The sequence below is a fragment of the Lissotriton helveticus genome, chromosome 1_1 (genome assembly GCF_964261635.1).
Source record: "Lissotriton helveticus chromosome 1_1, aLisHel1.1, whole genome shotgun sequence".
Lineage (NCBI taxonomy): Eukaryota > Metazoa > Chordata > Amphibia > Caudata > Salamandridae > Lissotriton > Lissotriton helveticus.
In genome coordinates this window covers 226,967,481-226,973,325 of record NC_136057.1, presented here as the reverse complement: position 1 = coordinate 226,973,325, position 5,845 = coordinate 226,967,481, and the positions used below count along the sequence as shown (strand labels likewise).

The 5,845-nt window shown below is 42.5% G+C and overlaps 1 pseudogene; it reads right to left on the bottom strand.

Moving 5' to 3' along the window:
- Positions 1 to 755: 755 nt before the first annotated feature.
- Positions 756 to 3,133, bottom strand: LOC144760844 (olfactory receptor 5J3-like; annotated as a pseudogene).
- Positions 3,134 to 5,845: the final 2,712 nt, after the last annotated feature.

Genomic DNA, 5,845 nt, shown 5'->3' with positions numbered 1-5,845 from the left:
CAAATTAGGTATGTTTTTCTGCAGAATATTATAAAACCTTCAGTTATTTTCCAAAACCTTATAAAACTGACATTTCATTTGAATAGCTCCAAGTAGTTTTGCCTACTGTTTCCTAAAACCTTGAGTCTTTTCCAGCTCCTAGTATCTTTACACACCCACATACTGGGAGCTTGTATGACAAAGAGGTAATCTGATTGTCTTATCTATAGCATGCCAGTGCTTATGTACCCAATATTTTTGGATAAAGAAACATCAGTCCCAAGTTTACCAGGTATGGATTTATACCTGGCAAGAGGGGCAGGGACTGTCCGGCCTGTGCTCCTTCTCAAAAACCACAAGGGTTTAAGGGACAGCGCCATTGTAGTCTCCCAAAGCATAGGCCTCTTTTTGCATGTCTCTTGCCACCTCTGACAATAACCTCCCAGTTGATATTTAATCCCTGCTCACAGCAGGGGTTGATGTGAGTGCATTAGTTCTCAGAATCAAATTCTTACCTGCTAGGCCTGCAAATTTAGCCTCCAATAATGTACCTATATTTTGTAATAACCCTGTAGAAGTTTGTGGATCCAAACTGGACTAATAGATTTCAGGTCTTTTGAATCCTAACACCTGTACCCAGTCAACACATAGTGATGGCCTAATTAGCCTGGACAGAAACATTCAAAACTTGTCTCAATAAATAATAAATATGCATTAATGTATTGTTAAATAGAATTTAGTCCTCTGCCAAGTCTTGGTGGTTCGAATAGTGTCCATCAATGGGCGTTAACTGTCCAGCTCCATATCTTTCTTACAGCTTCTTTCATTTCATTGTTTCTTAAGCTGTATATCAGGGGATTCAAAGCAGGTATCAGAACAGTGAACATTACAGTAACTACTTTGTACTGCCCCTCTGAAGAACTTGAATTGGGGAGTATCTCCATCAAGAAACAACTGCCATAGAAGAGAAAGACACAGGTGAAATGAGAGATGCAGGTGGAGGCTGCCCGGTGACTCTCCCTCCTGTGTTACTAATTTTCAGTATGCTGATGATAATGTATGAATAGGACACAAATATAACAAATAGGGAACCTATGCCTACTAAGGAAGCAAATACAAAACGGATCCATTCATTTATCAAGATGTCAGTGCAGGATAGCTTCAGCAGCACTGGATAATCACAAACAAAGTGATTCATGACATCAGGACGACAAAAAGATAACCGATACAGACAGCTTGCATGTATCAGAGAGTGCACAAAGCCACCTATGTATGACCCTTATTTTCAGGAACAGTGGTCCTTAGACAAGGAAAAGAATATTGAGGGAATAAATATAGACTGAATAGAACTATATTGTTATGAAATGTCCAGCCGGACAGTTTAATATCTTGATAAAAATAATAATCACAAATAAATAAGACACAGAGTGTGATGGACGTGGGACACCAGCCGATGTCCGACTAACACACTGGAGGGACACAAACAAGGGAGAAAAAATAGTAGGCAAAATCGGGTCATCTGAATATCATGAATCATAAACAGATAATCCACAGTATAGACATATGCATGAACAATTTATATCAACTATGCATTTAGTGCATTTAGGTCGACGACGTTTCAAACCATACATAATATTGGTTCATCCTCAGGACAGAAAATGGTTGCCTAAAGAAATCACAATTTCAATAAAACCCACAAAAGGGATTGTGATGAGATGGGTTCAGGTTCAGCGCGATATGCTGAATGGAAGTTTACTCACGCAAGAGCAAGGACCCCCATTGCGGACCTGCACTCATTCATTATTCGATTTCGGGACATGGGCATCGTTCCCGCTGATCTTCCCGTTATTCGTCTTGTCTTCACCGCGTGCAAATTCCTCCATTCAGCATATCGCGCTGAACCTGAACCCATCTCATCACAATCCCTTTTGTGGGTTTTATTGAAATTGTGATTTCTTTAGGCAACCATTTTCTGTCCTGAGGATGAACCAATATTATGTATGGTTCGAAACGTCGTCGACCTAAATGCACTAAATGCATAGTTGATATAAATTGTTGATGCATATGTGTATACTGTGGATTTTCTGTTTATGATTCATGATATTCAGATGACCCGATTTTGCCTACTATTTTTTCTCCCTTGTTTGTGTCCCTCCAGTGTGTTAGTCGGACATCGGCTGGTGTCCCACGTCCATCACACTCTGTGTCTTATTTCTTTGTGATTATTATTTTTATCAAGATATTAAACTGTCCGGCTGGACATTTCATAACAATATAGTTCTATTTAGTCTATATTTATTCCCTCAATATTCTTTTCCTTGTCTAAGAACCACTGTTCCTGAAAATAAGTACCTACCCAAGGTCCTTAGCTTATTGCGCCCTGGGTTCCCTTGTTTTGTTTAAACCTATGTATGACCCTGCAACCAAACGCAAAAACAGACCATTGTTCATAATGACTCTATATGTCAATAGGTTACATATTGCTACATAGCGGTCAAATGCCATCGCTGCCAATAAGAATAATTCTGTGCTAGCAAAGGCACTGAAGAAATAAACTTGAGCAATACAGCCAGAAAATGTAATTGTCCGCTTCTTAGTAAGAAGATCAGCCAGCATCTTGGGAGAGATAACAGAGGAAAAAGCTGAATCCAAAAAAGCAAGTTGGGTGAGGAAAAAGTACATGGGTGTGTGAAGCTGGGGGCTGAGCCAGACAATGGCCATATTGCTGGATGTATGACGTTAGAACGCATACATTGACAACGCGTACCTTTACAACGCGTTCGTAACAACGAAAGTTGTTACCACGCATTGCGCTGGGGGGCGCAAAATTGATTAATTTAATTTACTATTCCAACACCAGTCCCCATGGATAGTAGGGAAGGTGTTGGGATAGTAAATTAAATCATTTACTATCCTTGAGCGCCCCCCAACGCAATGCGTGGTAACAACTTTCGTTGTTACGCCCGCGTTGTAAAGGTATTCCGTGGTAATGCTTGCGTTCTAAACGCTGCATACCCATAATGCTGCAGTTGCCCAGCAGAGTGAAGGTGTAGATTGAAAAAAACAGTAAAAAGAACGGAACTTCCAGCTTTGGGTCATTGGTGAATCCCACAAAGTAGAACTTGGTCACAGTGCTTTCGTTCCTCTGCATCATGTCTTTGAATAATAGTGTTTATCTATGAGAGGGAAGACATATAAAAGGTACATCAACCTACATAACGTACATGCATTGAAACCATAGTCTGTAAAAACCTGTAATTTAGAAAAATAGATCATCTCATTCATTTATCTAAGTCAATATCGTAAAGAAAGGAAAAATGTTGGATAATAATTTATCTCCAGATTGAACAAGATATATGGGATTCTACAGGTAAAATAGCTCATGAGCGAAGTGCCACATGCTTTTTGTCTCATTTCTCTTAGGCCTACCCTCTCTCTTTTCACAAGTGAGGACTGTCATGAGGCACATATTTGAGGCTCCGAAAAATGAGGCACTTCTGGTATATATGTTCATTCAATCATCATTCAACTTTTTCTGAAACATCCGCTTGTTCAGTGATAAAGTGTGCCCTACGCAAGGGAACAGGACCACTTTTCGACTGGCTATAAGATCTGCTTTAATTTTCCATCTTTATATATTCATGCTTATTATTCCCTAACTTAAGCAGTTCTGTTTGCTTAAAAATAAAGTTATGCCTACCATTTTTAATATGTGCCATTATGGGCAATATGTACTTTAGTTTAGAAGACAGTACGATTTTGGCACTGTACACATTGCCATATATTTTCTAATGGCACAGTTGTTAACATAGTGTGATTCTTATTGAATATAGAATTTTGATATTGGTATTTCTAAATGCCTACATCATGTGTGTGCACAGAGAATGAGAATATGCACGCATTTAAATTAATCCTGTGCAAAAACTGATTCATTCTGTCACTGTTGGATTCCCCAACAGGAACAACCAACAATATGTTGTTTTTATAACTGTAACTTCAATGGCTTATTAATTGCTTACATCAAAACATTAAACACACCACACCTGAAAGAGCTCCTCTGGATTTCCATACACAAATTAGCACAATTTAAACAAACCTACCAGATGCCTCTGCAGATATGGACTCTGACTTGCACACATCCCACATGTATTGAAAACCAGATCCAGTAGTTGGGCCTTCTCCTATATAGCTCTTAAAGTGTGGAATGACCTGCAACTATAAAAATGAGCCTTCTCCCCACTTCTTGAAACCCACAAGAAGCTGATGACCTATGGGCTCATTACGATGGCGGATGGACCGCAACCACCAGCCGTGCGGTGCCGGGCTCTCTGTCAGCAATTTTCCCCTGCCAGATCATGATGACGGGGGCAATCCAAAGGGAAGCTTGGCGGAAGCAAAGACCGTCTGCCATGGTTTCGCAAGACGGTCCTTTTTCGCCTGTCTTGCAGAACCAAAACATAGGGCAGCATTGCAGAGGTGCCTTGCAGGCACCGTCGTATGGATTACTATATCCCTTTCCGCCTGTCTTTTCGCGGCGGTCATCCCACCACGAAAAGACAGGCAGAAACGGAATTATGGGCCCATAGCAGGCCCCCCTAGTGTTGGGGGAGGTAGCTGTACACTGGCAGGTACCCACGGTACTCCCTATTATTTCACAGCACTAAGTGGCAGGCACTGCATGGTGCCTCCCACGTCGTGTTGGGAAATGCAGTGCATGCCATTTTAACATAGCAAACGGTGCTGCAGCCAGCAGCACTGTCCGATATGTTAAAGGCCCAGGATGCACCCGCCATACTGGCGGGCGCGTCGTAATATGTATGGTGGTACTGCTGCATGACTGGCGGTTGGTCCTAAACACCGCACCGATAGCGGGCGGACTCAGGTCCGTCCACCATCGTAATGAGCCCCTTAGTTTTTTGAGTAGCCCCGCAAGGCCTCAAGCATGGCTAGGTTCACACCTACTCTGCAGCAGAATACTGCCTCGCAGTCAAGCTGAAGTTCAGAACCAAGCACAAAGTCTACTATGAGGCCATACCTCTAGCTAAAAGGTAATTTTACGCTACCCGTATTGACTCTGCTAAAAACAACATAAAGGACATTTTTGCGATTGTTCAGAGCTTTACGTTACCTTCAGCCCAAGCTAATGCATCTCCATCTTCAATCGCCTTGTGTGAGACACTTTCTACTTTTTTCATGGACAAAATCAGTACAATCCAGGCGGCCTTTTTACCTGGTGAAAGTGAGATCGGGCAACGGCTTTGCCTTTACCGGTGGGCGCCGAACTGGGTCTGGACGTTATTAAGCCGGTGAATTTTCCAGACTCGCTGAAAATTCTGAAGAGTTTAAAGTCTAGCTCTCCCTCTGATCCCTGCACTGCTAGATTGCTAGCAGTGGCAGCTAAGACAATTAATTCAGAGGTGAATAGCATTATTAATTTGTCCTTCCATACAGCCAGTGTCCCAGCACCCTGGAAGCAGGCCAATATCTTGCCACTTAAAAAAAAGCATCATAAGACCGTCGCAGTCCGGGAAACTACAGGCCAATCTCTTTATTACCTGGCCTTGCCAAGGTGTGTGAGAAGGTTGTCACCAAACAACTTACTGAGTTTGTTGAGAGAGAAGGTCCCGCACAGTCAGGATTCTGGGCCGCTCACAGCACTGAATCGGTGCTGGTGGACTGCGTGGAGGACATCCGGGAGTATTTGGACGCCAGCAGGAGGGCAGCATTGATTTTGCTTGACCTCTTGGCGGTGTACAACACAGTCCTACACTCCCTATTCCTCTCACGACTTACCAGGATAGGTGTGTCAGGTACTGCCTGGAACTGGCTTAGGTCCTTTCTTGAGGCTCGGGCCCAGCAGATTTGG